The sequence below is a fragment of the Schistocerca gregaria genome, chromosome X, assembly GCF_023897955.1.
Source record: "Schistocerca gregaria isolate iqSchGreg1 chromosome X, iqSchGreg1.2, whole genome shotgun sequence".
NCBI lineage: Eukaryota > Metazoa > Arthropoda > Insecta > Orthoptera > Acrididae > Schistocerca > Schistocerca gregaria.
The window spans coordinates 388,423,854-388,441,064 of record NC_064931.1 but is presented as its reverse complement, the minus strand read 5'-3'; the positions used below and the strand labels follow the sequence as shown (position 1 = coordinate 388,441,064).

The 17,211-nt window shown below is 44.7% G+C and overlaps 1 protein-coding gene and 1 pseudogene across 2 annotated transcripts in view; both read left to right on the top strand.

The window, feature by feature from the left end:
• LOC126298774 (1-acyl-sn-glycerol-3-phosphate acyltransferase alpha-like) overlaps positions 1–17,211 on the top strand; it is a 588,589-nt gene that overhangs the window by 186,330 nt on the left and 385,048 nt on the right. The window lies entirely within an intron of this gene.
• On the top strand, positions 14,255–14,372 carry LOC126299703 (5S ribosomal RNA; annotated as a pseudogene).

Below are 17,211 nucleotides of genomic sequence, written 5' to 3'. Positions count from 1 at the left end.
GTTGTGTCAGTGTTAGTATTTTATGTACATGTATTTTTTGTCAGGTCTTTATTTCAAAATTTTAATTTAGTATGATGGAGTCATTTATTATACGAGAGCGCTGGAATATGTGGTCAGGCATTTGACGATTTGCATCACTTCCGCACCGTATGATTTCCATCACTCCCGTAATTTTAAATGAATCTTTCCTCTCATAACGAACTACGATTAACAGTACTTAGATAGAACTGCTTTATGATACTTCATTTTCATGTTTGTATACAGCCGCTGTACGTATTTTATGCCATATCACGATCAGATATATACTATCCTATTCTTTTCTCTTATTTTATTACTAGAAGGTGTTGAAAAAAGTATTCCATATTTTGAGAGGCGGTAGTATGGACCAAAGTAAGACAGAAATGTCTTTTAAACGGGGGATCTAAAAAGCATATCTTAGGAACTCGGGACACTTTTCGTCTACATCACTATGAAATATCTCTCGCTGGCGCAAGCTCTTTGCTTTCCACGTTTTGTGAGGTGGTGGTATGGACCAAACGCAAAAAATTACCATTGAACGTGAGCTATAAAATGCACACCCCGAGAGCTATGAGCATTCATCTTTGATTCTGTGAAACACATCTCCTTTACTGAATGAGTACTCATAGCTCTTAAAGTAAGTATTTTACACTCGTGTTTACTGGGCACTTATTTCCTTGTTCTGCTGTGGGGTAAGCAAACCAAAGAATGCGATGTAGGGGCAGAACACTTAGAAAACGCAACAAGTCTACTAAGGGGACTTGTTACACTGCGCTTGGCCGTCCTCTTCTAGAGTACTGCTATACAATCTGAGATCCGCGTCAGTTAGGACTAACAGAGGACATCGAAAAAGTTCAAAGAAGGGCAGTTTGTTTTGTATTATCACGAAACGGGGAGGAGAATGCCATTTATATGATAGGCCTACATGTATTGGGTGGCGATAATTGAAACAGAGGCGTTTTCCATTGCGCAGGACTTTCTCATGAAATTTCGATCACCAATTTTCTCCTCAGAGGGATAAAATATTTTGCTGGCGCCCACCCACATAGGGAGAAATGCTCATTATAATAAAACTAATAATCAAACATCAGGTCTCGCATGAAAAGGAAAAGCTAGAAGGTGATTGTATGAACCCTCTGCCAGGCACTTTAATGTGAATTGCAGAGTAATCACGTAGATGTAGATGATTTGATCCGTAACACTACTTCTCAAAATATGGAAAACAAAGAGCTTGAAGTAGAAGAGATGCTTTTTACAGTACAGAAGATGAAACGCTTATAGCTCTTTAGGTATATATTTACAGGGTGTTTCAAAAATGACCGGTATATTTTAAACGGCAATACAAACTAAACGTGCAGCGATAGAAATACACCGTTTGTTGCAATATGCTTGGGACAACAGTACATTTTCAGGCAGACAAACTTTCGAAATTACAGTAGTTACAATTGTCAACAACAGATGGCGCTGCGGTCTGGGAAACTCTATAGTACGATATTTTCCACATACCCACCATGCGTAGCAATAATATGGCGTAGTCTCTGAATGAAATTACCCGAAACCTTTGACAACGTGTCTGGCGGAATGGCTTCACATGCAGATGAGATGTACTACTTCAGCTGTTCAATTGTTTCTGGATTCTGGCGGTACACCTGGTCTTTCAAGTGTCCCCACAGAAAGAAGTCACAGGGGTTCATGTCTGGCGAATAGGGAGGCCAATCCACGCCGCCTCCTGTATGTTTCGGATAGCCCAAAGCAATCACACGATCATCGAAATATTCATTCAGGAAATTAAAGACGTCGGCCGTGCGATGTGGCCGGGCACCATCTTGCATAAACCACGAGGTGTTCGCAGTGTCGTCTAAGGCAGTTTGTACCGCCACAAATTCACGAAGAATGTCCAGATAGCGTGATACAGTAATCGTTTCGGATCTGAAAAAATGGGCCAATGATCCCTTTGGAAGAAATGGCGGCCCAGACCAGTACTTTTTGAGGATGCAGGGACGATGGGACTGCAACATGGGGCTTTTTGGTTCCCCATATGCGCCAGTTCTGTTTATTGACGAAGCTGTTCAGGTAAAAATAAGCTTCGTCAGTAAACCAAATGCTGCCCACATGCATATCGCCGTCATCAATCCTGTGCACTATATCGTTAGCGAATGTCTCTCGTGCAGCAATGGTAGCGGCGCTGAGGGGTTGCCGCGTTTGAATTTTGTATGGATAGGGGTGTAATTTCTGGCGCATGAGACGATACGTGGACGTTGGCGTCATTTGGACCGCAGCTGCAACACGGCGAACGGAAACCCGAGGCCGCTGTTGGATCACCTGCTGCACTAGCTGCGCGTTGCCCTCTGTGGTCGCCCTACCTTTCCAGCACGTTCATCCGTCACGTCCCCAGTCCGTTGAAATTTTTCAAACAGATCCTTTATTGTATCGTTTTTCGGTCCTTTGGTTACATTAAACCTCCATTGAAAACTTCGTCTTGTTGCAACAACACTGTGTTCTAGGCGGTGGAATTCCAACACCAGAAAATTCCTCTGTTCTAAGTAATAAACCATGTTGTCCACAGCACACTTGCACGTTGTGAACAGCACACGCTTACAGCAGAAAGACGACGTACAGAATGGCGCACCCACAGACTGCGTTGTCTTCTATATCTTTCACATCACTTGCAGCGCCATCTGTTGTTGAAAATTGTAACTACTGTAATTTCGAAAGTTTGTCCGCCTGAAAATGTAATGTTGTCCCAAGCATATTGCAACAAACTGTGTATTTCTATCGCTGCTCGTTTAGTTTTTATTGCCGTTTCAAATATACCGGTCATTTTTGAAACACCCTGTAGTAGCCATGTTTACTGGATATTTCTTCCATGCTAACACATTTCAAAATATGGATTACTTTTCTTTTAACGCCCTCTAGGGGGATGAGATGATGACCTGTAACGTATATCGAAACCGGCAGTCAGAATTGACATAAAAAGTGTTCAGAAATGGCGGCAACCAGTCGTCTTTCATGATTGTAGAATTTTTATTTTCCTATTGCCTGTTTCAAATCGCCTAGCGACTCATCATCAGATGGTACAGTTCTTAGCGGTAGTTCATCGCACTGTTAGGGTCGATGTGTGGCTGTGACAAGACAGAAAATGGTGGCAAAAATGTCACGGATTGTGGCTAGGCGTCTGGAGCTATTTACGTCACGTAATCATAAGTTCAGTTTGATGGCAAGCTGACAGCTATTTGATTCCACGGAATTATTCTTGGGACATAAATCACTTTAGAAAGCATTGTTTACGTTCGTCATATTTGTTACGTAAACACCACTACACACACTTTGCCACAAGTAACGGCTCCTAGCTGCTTTACATGACGCCTACGTATACATCTACATCTACGTGATTACTCTGCTATTCACAATAAAGTGCCTGGCAGAGGGTTCAATGAACCATCTTCAAGCTGTCTCTCTACCGTTCCACTCTCGAACGGCAAGCGGGAATAACGAGCACTTAAATTTTTCTGTGCGAGCCCTGATTTCTCTGATTTAATCGTGATGATCATTTCTCCCTATGTAGGTGGGTGCCAACAGAATGTTTTCGCTATCGGAGGAGAAAACTGGTGGTGGAAATTTCATGAGAAGATCCCGTCGCAACGAAAAACGCCTTTGTTTTAATGATTGCCACTCCAATTCACGTATCATGTCTGTGACACTATCTCCCCTATTTCGAGATAATACAAAACGAGCTGCCCTTATTTGTACTTCTTCGATGCCATCCGTCAGTCCCACCTGATGCGGATCCCCCACCGCACAGCAATACTCCAGAATAGGGCGGACAAGCGTGGTGTAAGCAGTCTCTAAGTGTTCTGCCAATGAATCGCAGTCTTTGGTTTGCTCTACCCACAACATTATCTGTGTCATAGTTCCAATTTAGGTTATTTGTACTTGTAATCCCTAAGTATTTAGTTGAATTTAAAGCCTTCAGATTTGTGTGACTTACCGCCTAATCGAAATTAAGCTGATCTCTTTTAGTACTCATGTGAATAACTTCACACTTTTTCTTATTCAAGGTCAATTGCCACTTTTCGCACCATACATATATCTTATCTAAATCATTTTGCAAGTCGTTTTGAATATCTGATGACTTTAAAAGACGGTAAATGAGAGTATCATCTGCAAACATTCTAAGACGGCAACTCAGATTGTCTTCTATGTCGTTAATATAGATCAGGAACAATAGATGGCCTATAACACTTCTTTGGGGAACGCCGGATATTACTTCTGTTTTACTCGATGACTTTCCGTCTATTACTAGGAACTGTGACCTTTCTGACAGGAAATCACGAATCCAGTCGCACAACTGAGGCGTTACTCCGTAGGCAAGCAGTTTGGTTGAGAAGACGCTTGTGAGGAAAGGTATCGAAAGCCTTCTGGAAATCTAAAAATATGGAATCAATTTGACGTCCCCTGTCGATAGCACTTATTACTTCATGAGTATAAAGAGCTAGTTGTGTTTCACAAGAACGATATTTTCTGAAACCGTGCTGTCTATGTGTCAATAAATCGTTTTCTTCGAGGTACTTCATAATGTTCGATTACAGTATATGTTCCAAAACCCCAAATCGACGTTAGTGGTGTAGGCCTGTAATTCAGCGGATTACTCCTACCTCCCTTTTTGGGTATCGGTGTGACTTGAACAATTTTCCAGTCTTTAGGTACGGATGTTTCTGTAAGCGAGTGGTTGTATGTAATTGCTAAATATGGAGCTATTTTATCAGCATATTCTGAGAGGAAGCTGACTGGTATACAATCTGGAGCGGAGGCCTTGCCTTTATTAAGTGACTTCAGCTGCTTAGTTACACCGATGATATCTACTTCTATGTTTCTCATCTTGGCAGTTGCTCTTGATTGGAATTCAGGAATATTTACTTCGTCTTCTTTGGTGACAAACAAACCATGGCCAGGCATTTTCTTTAAGTCGGAAACCGAGTGCTTATTTTATCCTAACCACTTCATCTCATCTTCATCACAAAGAGGGGCACCTTGTCGAAGTGACGTAAATTAGAATGCTTGCACCAGAAGGCCGAAAAAGACCAGACAGAAACTTCCTAGTAGATTAAAACTATGTATCGGACCTGCAGCCGAAACTCCGACCTTTGAATTTCGCGAGGAAGTGTTCTGCCGACAGAGATATCCAAGAACACCTCCAGACCAGCCTTCACAGCTTTAATTTCGCCAGTACTTCTCCTTCATTTTGGAAACACCAGACAGGGTCTCCTGGCCAATAATGCCATATGATCATTTATTTTTATATATGAATTTAAATTATATCAACTGTTATGTTATTAACGTATCCTATTTACAAGGTGCACATCTCCCTAGCTGAGGGGTCAGCGTAGATGACTGCCATGTGGAGGACGTGCGTTCAATTCCCAGTACTGCCAAGGATTTTTCCCTTGGCGGGAGGACTGGCGCGGGGTGCACTCAGCCTCGTGATGCTAACTGAAGAGCTAATTGACCGAGTAGCACCGGCTCCACGGTCTGAAACGTCTCCAAAACGGCCAGGAAAGCGATGTGCCGACCACGTGCTCCTCCATACCTCATGTACCTGACGCCGCAAGGCGGAGGATGACACGGCGGCCGGCAGATATCCTCTGAGCTTTCACGATCTGGAAGAGTGGCTCGTTTATTTACAAAGTCTGTAAAACTGGGGTTCAAGATTTACATTCCTTCCATATTTCTTGGGACTGAAATTATGTTTAACAGGCTTATTATTGATTGTTACATATTGAGTGTGAGCTACACCACTTAGCTTGCCGATGGCTTCACTTAATGATAATCCTGTTTGGGCGTTGGGCGGGTAGTGAGGGGGGGGGGGGGGGGGGGGGAGGGGAGAGGTGACGGTTTTGTGTGTGTGTGTGTGTGTGTGTGTGTGAGGTGAGGAGTGGAGAGAGAGAGGGGGGGAGGGGGTGTCTGACTGCAGTCAATTCTAAAAAGCTACGTGGTACTTAAACCGGTAACTCTCCTTGTTGCACGTAAAACTGAGTGATGCAGACGACGGTAGGGGTCGAAATAAGCCTTGGCCTTGATTGAGAAACAAAGTTGCCATTTGCAAGAAATAGTTAAGAGGAACCACATAACCTATATCAGTATGACCAGGCATGGATTTCAATCCGTATTTCTCAGACAAGTTTTAAGCACATTTACCGCTCAGCCATCCTAACTCATGCCTGTGCTCTGGAGAACAACTGTAATGTAGAGACCCTTGACTCGCAAAAGAATTCGAAAAAGTATTGAAATCAAATGTGAAATTTTTAGAAATTGACTTTGAATTTCATCGTTTGCCTTCGGTAATTTCTGTGAGTACATGTTTGCATGTTTGGGTTACATTCTAACAACTGTATCTGTGTAACCAATAAAAACTGGACAGATGCTATACGGCATGTTTTATTCGAAGTCCTTAAATGCTTGCTGTTTCGCCTGAAACACCTTGTATCGAATCGTGTAAGTCTCCCGTAATGTCCTGTCACCTTTCCTCTGCTGAACGGTGTTAGTTGATATCCTATTCCGATGTCACTAATTCCAGTCTCTGCCATTTTGGCATTCGTGCAACGATTGCTAAGAGGAAGTGCATTGCGATATTCGTGGAAATATTGAAATATCATGTAAGAGCTACTTCATTCCGGCCAAATAGCGACGGAATGAGATTTGACAGCTGTATTCTGGGACGCAGCAGTGCGTACATGGGACGTCACTCCACACACAGGCAGCTCCCATGGCGGCTCACCTCTCGGGAGTCGGCTGAGCGCTGCCAATTCGGCCGCGTTATCTCGTGTCCACAGCGAACAGACGTTAATGCTGGGATTACAGCCTGCTTGCGAGTCATTAATTGGTTTCATCTGGGCGGGCTATGCGAGATTTATCTCAAACTTCGCACTCGCTCTCACCGAATGATGACAGATTGGCTGGATATTTTCTCACACCCAAATTTATTCATTGAGTCTACGAACTACAGAGGATTTTTTCCATATTTTATCTCTAGGCGGGGCCATACCGGCTGTAGGAATGGCGAAGTACGCCCCATCCAAGGGAACAAACACAAAGAGGGGGCAAAAACTGACTGAAAAAAAGAAAAAAAAGAAAAAGAAAGACGATTTCAGAAATAACTACGAATCCTCAAGCCATTCGTAGTTTTAAAAATCTCCCTGCGAGAAAAGGCTTTTCCCTCGGCTAGCAACTGTAAAAGCTCTTTATTGTCACACTGTAAACTATACAGTGTAATTTCGTATAAGTAACATCGAAAGGAAAGGACTGCTAACGAACAGACGTCTGCCGCTAACATGGGTTTTGTGGCGACAGAGTGGTCGGTTCACGCAGCTCCAGCCTATACAGTTCGACAATGGAGTTTTTGCTTCTAGTTCGCGACGGTATTGTAGGGTCTCAAATGTCGGCGAGCAGATGCTGAAGCAAATTTCCTATTTGATGGAAGGTATCCGATTTTAGCCGATTTCTGCAAACTGAAGACTGAAGTGAGCCGCTACGGTGGAAGAAGCAAGTAAAATTGGTGAATCGCATATGCAATTTACTTACTCCACCAGCCAGTACTTTTGCTACTACTAATCTCCTGTTGGTATAATCTGGTGTGTGAATAAAAAATAATTAAAGAAAAATCGGTCTGTGACCCATTAATAATATTACGAAAGTTGTTAGTCTTTGAGCCTATACACAGCTATACTCTTTTCATATAAGAATTTAATAGAATTATAGATGTAATGGAATGGTATCGCATCATACCATCCTCCTTTCATTTCATGGCAGGAAACGTCTTAAATTAAAACGCAAAATCTTGTTTCGAAAATGTGCATCTGCTTTTGGTCCAAATGTAGGAGAGATACTGATACAGTGGAACTAGTTAACAAAAAAGCTGTTTTCTAGTTTCAGGTGAAAGCGTTGACACGGCTCCCCAACTGTTTATTTGAAGTTTTTTTTTCAATTTATAAGTCAAGAGACGCTACAGAAACAGTGAAAGAGGTTTGAGGATTCTTATGGCAATGCCAGTGACTGCACGTTTTTATGAACATTGTCTCAGCGGGTAAGAGATTATAAAATACCACTTAAGGTCGGGAATGGGTGAAAGCCAACTCTCAGATTTAGTTATCTTGTCTATAGAATACGACACAGCCGCCAAACATGACACCACTGACACAATGTATGAGTTTACAAATCAAGAACATGCAAGTTATAATTGTCATAAAAGTACTGTTCCTGGGAAGATATATTTTCTCAGCTCTTAGTTATAAACATTTTCCTTTTATTCCTAATTAATAATTTATCCATTATTTAAAATTTACGGTGAACAAATAAAATCTGTTACTTATTATACATCACACTGTACCGCATGCCGTAAAAAAAATATACATTTATAGTTTTCTTTCAAATATTTTTACAATGTTTATACAGTTTATAGTTTATTTACTACAAAGATACATTTTATTTATTGTGTGCAATATTTTTCATCAATATAGTTCTGTAAGTAATACTTCCCAATAATGTTTCATTTTTATCAAACCTACTTCCAAAATTATAAAATTTGATAAACCTTACAAAGTCCAAGCGAGCTAGGGGTAAAAAGAGTCTGCACCACTTGGACTCGCGTGATCCCGGCAGTTCTCATGAACCCAACTACCTAACAAATATATTACAGAAGGGAAACGCTAATTCTTTTAATAGATTAATTGTCTAAATGAAATCAAGCTGAGCCAGAGTAACTTAATTATGGTGTTGGTTCCTGTATTAACAACACCTGGCATGATGTGCAGTAAAATTTCACAGTTCTGAAATTGAGTTCAAGTTCTAATTTAAATATTCCTTTTATTATATAAATTTAGGTGAACGCAACAGAGTAAAATAATCTGACATCATGAAATAAAATTGGATAACAATGTATTTCCACAACAAACAAACAATGAAACAATTAATTGATATATGATTATGGTGGCGAGACCACACTGGTTGGTGGTGAACAAATAGATAAAAGCCTACAGAATTTGAATGACAATTAAGCAGTTTACCATCCAAGACTAACGGCTTGAGTGGCTACACGATTCTGTCCACGATTTCATGCCAAGTCCCTGATATCATATTCATCCCTGTAGGGTTTTGGTGAGGCGCGCGAGCTTTTCCAAATATGGAATGAAAATTAGCGACTGAATACAACCCATGTTTCAAGGCAAACACTACGCCGCTAATATAAATTACCAGTTGTGCTTGACTGCAACTGCATGACGACCGTTGCCACCCCCTCCAATGTCCTTCAACCTCTGACGCTCATTAGTGTGAGATTTTCTATGTCCGAAGCCTGCGTGAAAGGTTCTTTATGAAATCAAAGACCTGAGATAACTCCAAGAGTGCGTACCGCGTAATCCCCGAAATTCTCATCGCTTCTTTGATTTAGGGTTCGGTGTTATAATTCTGAGCACCGCTTCTGCCAACCAAAGGGTTAGCTCCAAAGCTTCCGGCCAATGAAAGTTTAATAACAATGTTACTTCTCTAACCTACGGTAATTTTGTTAGGATGAACCAATCCGCGATTCTCCCACACCCGAGGAAAGCGTGTCGAAAACTTTCGCAAGGCTCGGAACCAAAGCGTCGCCTTCTGCCACCACAGAGCAGAAACTAAGGCATATGGTTTCTCATGCAACGTAGAAAGATGTAATCTCAATAAATTGTGTTTTAGCCAGGACTCGAGGAATTCGCCCTCTTAGCAAATAATTACCTTCACTTACTTGAAGCATTAAATGGCTGACCGAAGTGCAATTGTTCTTCTGCTCTGCTTTTCTGGCGAGTGCCTCACATTCACAGACGCAGTTCTCGTAAGCGACGGGAGAATCCAGCCAACAACGTTCATTCTGGCGCCAGTTAACCCACCAGCCAGCAAGTATTTGTCGTCCCGAGGCTGGCGAGTCTTAAGGCGACTTTAACCTCTCCTCCAGGGCAGCTTTCAGGTAAACGGAGGCCAACTTCCCTCTTCCATACATTCCCACACCTCACATGGAGAGCCCAAACCTAGCAATCATGTGAAGTTACTAAAAGCATGCCCTATGCACACCTGATTCAAATGTAACTGGAAGGAAGAGATGATGTTAAATGGCGAATGGAACACATAACCACTCATAGATCCCCGCGAATCTGTTTAATCGTGAGGATGAGTTAATTATTTCCCAAATTAGCGTATCAGCATTAAGAGTTGAGTTAATACGAGAGGAGGCGTCCCACTCTTGTGTATTGTGTATCATGTATCGAACCGGGGACCTAGAAACGACGGAGAGGTTTCGTCCCCGCCGTAGCCCTCAGTGGTACAAAACCCCACAAAAGGCTACAGCAGTCCACTCACCAACCGCCGCACCACACGGAACCCAGGGTTATTGTGCGGTTCGGCCCCCAGTGGACACCCCTCCCCCTCCTCCCACCCCCCCCCCCCCCCCGCGCCCCCTCCTCCCCCCCGCGCCCCCTCTCCCCAGGAACGTCTCATACCAGACGAGTGTAGCTCCAATGTCTGCGTGGCAGAGTAATTACGGTGTACGAGTAGGCGGAGACAGTGTTCGCGCAGCAATCGCCGACATAGTGTAACTGAGGCGGAATAAGGGGAACCAACCAGCATTCGCCGAGGCAGATGAAAAACCGCCTTAAAAACCATCCACAGGCTGGCCGGCACACCAGACCTCGACACTACGCCGCCGGGCGGATTTGCGCCGGGAACCAGCACGTCTTCCCGTGCGGGATGCAGCGCGTTAGCCGCACGGCTTGCCGGGCGGGTATCCCCCCTTAGAATGATCTCTTTCAACTCGTGTAGAAAAACTTGAAGAGTGGTAGTTTTAGAGGGCGAGGACCGCAGCTCTGACAGCTGTTTCTCCGTTGTGCCACATTTTAACAGGTTTAGTCAATTCAACGAGAAAAGAATGTTACGAAATAGCCTAATAGAAAACCAAACCTACATTTAAAAAAAAAGTGAACCGGAGGCTGTGAAATGAAAAGTGCTAGAAGGATCACAATGTCATTGCTTGCGGAAGGAGATGTGGTCCCTATAACGGCGGCCGGCCGCGGTGGTCTCGCGGTTCTAGGCGAGCAGTCCGGAACCGTGCGACTGCTACGGTCGCAGGTTCGAATCCTGCCTCGGGCATGGGTGTGTGTGATGTCCTTAGGTTAGTTAGGTTTAAGTAGTTCTAATTTCTGGGGGACTGATGACCACAGCAGTTGAGTCCCATAGTGCTCAGAGCCATTTGAACCTATAACAGTGCTGAGATCCCAACTCGCCTCTACTGGAACTCGGGCACACACCCATGTGACGACAAAGCTAGCACGCGCAAGCATCTACCGTCCAGTGCACTGTCGGGCATAAAACCGTGAAACGGAGGCTTTAAGAGAAGTAGTACTCTGGGTGGCTGCAACCTGGCAAGCTTCAACTAGACACTTTGCCTCGGGTTCTAAGTAAACTGAGGTTACTAATGTCAAGAGATGACGGTATGCACATATACACATGGTGGTACCATTGCTTACACAAGGTATAAAAGGGCAGCGCATTGTCAGAGTTGTCACCTGTCCTCAGGTGATTCCTGTGACAAGGTTTCCGACGTCATTATAGGCGCACGACGGGAATTAACAGACTTTGAATGCGGAGTGGTAGTTGGAGTTGGATGCATGAGACATTGCCTTTTGAAAATAGTTAGGGCATTCACTATTCCGACACAACTGTGTCAAGAGTGTGCTGAGAATACCACATTTCTGGTGTTACCTTTCACCACGGACAACGCAGTGGCCGACGGTCTTCACTTAACGACCGAGAGTAGCGCCGTTTTGCGTAGAATTGTCAGTGGTAACAGATAAGTAAAACTGCGTGAAATAACCGTAGAAATCAATGTGGTACGAGCGACAAACGTATCCTTTAGGACAGTGCCGCGAAATTTGGCGTTAATTGGCTGTAGCAGCAGACGACAGCCACGAGCGCCTTTGCTAACAGCACAACATCGCCTGCAGCGCCTCTCCTGGGCTCGTGACCGTATCGGTTGGTCCCCAGACGACTGGAAAACCTTTGCCTGGTCAGATGAGTACCGATTTCAGTTGGTAAGAGCTGGTGGTAGGGTTCGAGTGTGGCACAGACCCCACGAAGTCATGCATTCCACTTTGTCAACAAGGCACTGTGTAATCTGGTGGTTGCTCCATAATGGTGTGGGTTGTGTTTGCATGGAATTGACTGGGTCCTCGGTGCCAACTGAGAAGGTCATTGACTGGAAATGGTTATGCGTGGCTACTTGGAGACCATCTACAGCCACTTGTGGATGACAGTGCTCCATTTCACCAGGCCACAACTGTTCGCGATTGGTTTCAATAGTATTCTGGGCAGTTCGAGCTAATGATTTGGCCGCCCAGTTCGCGCGTCATGACTCTCATTGAACATGCATGGGACGTCATCGAGAGCCGACCTCGGTGGCCAAGCGGTTCTAGGCGCTTCAGGTCGGAACCGCTCGACTGCTTCGGTCACAGGTTCGAATAGTGCCTCGGGCATGGATGTGTGTGATGTCCTTAGGTTAGTTAGGTTTAAATAGTTCTAAGTTCTAGGGGACTGATGACCTCAGATGTTAAGTCCCATCGTGGTCAGAGCCATTTGAGCCATAATCGAGAGATAAATTCATGAAGAAAAAACTGCAGTTATGGGCGGCTAAAGGGGCAGTGTGGCTCAATATTTCTTCAGGGGACTCTCAACGACTTGTTGAGCCCATGCCATATCGAGTTGCTGAACTACCCTCGGCAAAAGAAGGTCCGACAAGATATTAGGAGGTACCCCGTGACTTACGTCAGCTGAGTGTAGTTACACCATATAATTACCCCAGTAACCATTCATGAAAGGAACACACTCACTTTATTGCATAACATTGCAGATGTTCGACAGAGACTACAATTCAACATGCTTTCTGTGCTGGTTGAACACCGTGAGGCACCCATTGGGCATACACATGGCGAAATTTCAGTGTGTCTTTAATCATGTTATGCACACTCCCGACGCTCAATCCGACCTCTGTGGCAATGTCTGCTACAGTAACTCGTCTGTCATGAATGATGAGAGCATCTGACTGCTGGACTACAGAACTGGTAATGCGTGCATCATCGGTCAACGACATCAGTGCTTCCCATAACTGCTTCTGTCATTCCTTGACCATCGCAACGGACATGCAGCGCTCTCCTAGTGTCATTCTTCGATGTATTTCCGCTTCCCGCACTGCTTCCGATGACAGGACACCCATTTGCTCTTCTTTTCAAACTTCCATTTCACTGTTTTCAGCCCGACAGAGTGCAGCGAACGGTCGCCGCTTGCACGTGCTCCCTGTGCGCCCGTGTGCCTCTAGCGGCGAGTTTGGGACTTCAGCACTCTTATAGGGACGGCATCTTCTTCCGCACGGAGGCATATCATAACCATTTTAGCGGTTTCCATTTTGCAGCCTCCGGCTCGTTTCTTTATGAATGAGTACTGCGCAACCCACTGTACAGTGCACCGTGGACGGTGTTTTGCACCATTGCTACCCATGTCCTTGCTGGTCCCCTTGCTCATGAAGCGATGCCAAAGTGATCACCGAGAATGGGCCGTGAATCAGTGAAATCGTGTCATCTGTTCTAATGAATAACGCGTTATGTACGCCAGGTCGATTGTCGTGTCTAAATACGCCGTCACTCAGGCGAAAGGTTGCTCGAAACATACATCGCGCCAAGGGGATAGGCTGGAGGGCCAGGATAATGTTATGGGGGACATTCAGCTGACGTTTTAAGGGACGTGTGATAGTAATAGAAGACTTCATGACAACAATCGATTACGTGAATATTGTTCACCTGCATCTCTTCATTCTTGATGTCCTCCCTGAAGGCGATGGCATCTTCCAGTAGGATAACTGCGCGTACCACAAGGCTTTATTCGTCCTACAGTGGTTTGACGTGAGTGATAGTTAACACATGTTGACTTCTCGACTACCAAATTCGCTTGATCTAAACCTAATGGAACACCTCTGGACCATTATCAGGTGCCAGCTCCATGCTCACAAATCACGGGTCGGTTATTTGCAGGATTTTCGAGACCTGTGGTTTCACATCTGGTGACAAATACCCGCAGAAATCTACGAATGCCTTGACACGCACAACTGCTGGTCTATTGCATTCCAAAGGTGGATTGATACGCTGTTAAGCAGGTAGTCATAATGTCTTCAGGCAACGGCCTTACCGCAGTGGATACACCAATTCCCGTCAGATCACCGAAGTTAAGCGCTGCCGGGCGTGGCCGGCACTTGGATGGGTGACCATCCGGGTCGCCATGCGCTGTTGCCATTTCGGGGTGCACTCAGCCTCGTGGTCAAAGAAAACCATCGTAACGACCGGGAGAGCGGTGTGCTGACCACGCGCCCCTCCTACCTGCAGCCTCATTGAGGATGACACGGCGGTCGGATGGCCCTGATGGGCCACTTGTAGGCTGAAGACGGAGTGCTCATAATGTCTTGACTCATCAGTGTATAAATTTGTGACCAGTATGTCAGTGATTATGTGATGGGCTGCAAGTAACAACGCATATATGGTTTTGAACGTCGCCTACGAGACAAGTTGGCCGAGATTGGACAACAACAACACTACGATAAATACGGTACAATGTAAAAACATCACTGGATAGCACCATCTTACTTAGACAGTGTTTATCGATTTTCAAAGTCGTGTGTCGACCTGTCGTACCTCACCGTCTACCTTCGGTGACTGCGCTCTTAATCTGTTACCACTCACTTCGTAGGTCTTTCATGATTTCGTCCATCCATCGCTTCCTGCGTTTGAAAAGCTGACGTGTTCCTTCGGGACCTCCCACATCATAGTTTTGGCCACATGGTGTTCCTGCAAGTGAGCCACATGTCTTGTTCACCTGACTGATAATTCTTCTTGCATTCATTTTCTGTACACTGTTAGTCACCTTATCGATTTATACACGTCCTGGCACTTCCTCTTCTTCGTTTTCTGCCATTCGTATATCGTAACGGACCATGGACTGTTCTCTTGAATTTTCGTTTAAATACGAGTAGTTCATCGTCTTTCGCTTTTGTGATACTCAAGGTCCTGTTCCATATAATGCCACATGAACTATTATATCATTATTGCTTTCTGTGCTGTTTTGCAGCAGACCTTGTATAATGTCATTGTGTGTGCCATGCTGAAGTATGAAATTACAATGAAATGAATACCCCTAGCTTCATACAGGCGTTGATATAAGTCAACAGGGACAGTTGAAAATGTGTGCTCCGACCGGGACTCGAACCCGGGATCTCCTTTTTACTTGGCAGACGCTCTACCCATGTGGGCCGCGCGGTTTGAGGCGCTGCAGTTATGGACTGTGCGGCTGCTCCCGGCGGAGGTTCGAGTCCTCCCTCGGGCATGGGTAGGTGTGTTTGTCCTTAGGATAATTTAGGTTAAGTAGTGTGTAAGCTTAGGGACTGATTACCTTAGCAGTTAAGTCCCATAAGATTTCACACACATTTCAACATTTCTACCCATCTGAGCCACCGAGGACAGAGGTTCGTGCGACTGTAGGGACTTATCTCTGGCACACCTCCCGTGAGACCCACATTCCCAACTTATTGTCCCGCACTATATTCATAGTGCCCCTGCCCATTATACTCATTACTCGCAGCTTTTTGCCGATTCCCTTAGGATTTCGGGCACTGTGTGTGCATCCGCACAGAAGAAGATGATCAAATGGCCAATGGCCGTTTAGCCTTATTTATATATAAGCCTCACTGGCCATTTGACCATCTTCTGTGCGGATGCATTATAATGAGTTTGTTACCTATAAGCTGGTTTACAAACCTTTGCAGAGTCGAAGGCCTGAAGATGATTTAAGCACGACAGATCGAAACCGGTCACCGGTTTAAAATAAAATATTTTTGCGATCAGAACTGTTTTCAGCCAATTTTATTGATATACCTGAGATCGCTGTTTTCCTAGAACAATGTTCCAGAAAGTATTCTCTGGCAAGAGAGAAAATTTCTCATAGCTAAATTTACAGTGTACCACCTATAACGTTAGACTTCTTACCGCAAGGATGATTATAATCCACAAACCTTAAGGACATTGGTACTTTATACTTCCTATATGGAGCATGAGCCGAGTAGTAGCAACATCAATAAGAATATATATGTGTGGTGTCTGCGTTGCCTGCATATTAGGCAGAACAGACACCACTGTTTTTGATACAGTGGAAATAAATATCAGTATTTTGATGGAGGTACCCACGTCAGACGCAACTGGGCATTGTAATAATTCAGTGACGAAAGTTGGAAGGTTGCGCCAACTGGGACTCGAACGCAAATTTTCCGCATGACGCGAGCGGTCACCTTAATGGCTTCGACTATCCGAGCATGCTTTCCCTCCGACGCAAATTCTAAACTTACCGCACACTACGAAGTAGCGTCCCTGTTCATTTACCTCATTTACTCGCACCGTCTCTTGTATTCCCGCAAGAAGTCCCGACCTTATCGAACATCCGCACGGAGGATATCATGGCAGTCAAGCTTACAGATGTACCATATCCACTGAGGTGACAAGTCATGGGATATCTCCTAATGTCGTGCCGAACCTCCTTTTGCCGGGGTAGTGCACCATCTCTATGTGGCATGGACTCAACAGGTCGTTGGGAGTACCTTGCGGAAATACTGAGCCATACTGCCTGTATAGTCGATCACGTTGGTTGTGCATGATTTTGTGCACGAACAGACCTCTTGATTATGTCCCATAAATGTTCCGTGGGGTTCCTATCGGGCAACATGGATGGCCAAATCATTAACTCGAACAGTCCAGAATCTTCTTCAAAGCAACCGCGAACAACTGTAGTCCGATGACATGGCAAATTGTCATCCATCGTTATTTGGAAACATGAAGTCCATGAATGGCTACAAATGCTCTCCAAGTAGCCGAACATGTTTCCAGTCAATGATCGGTTCAGTTGGACCAGAGAACCCAGTCCGTTCCACAGAAACGACGCCCCACACAATTATGGAGTCACCACCAGCTTGCACTGTACCCTGTTGACAACTTGCGTCCATGGCTTCGTGGCGTCTGCGCCATACTCCAACCCTCCATCAGGTCTTAACGACAGAAACCGGAACGCATTTGACCAGCCCACGGTTGTCCA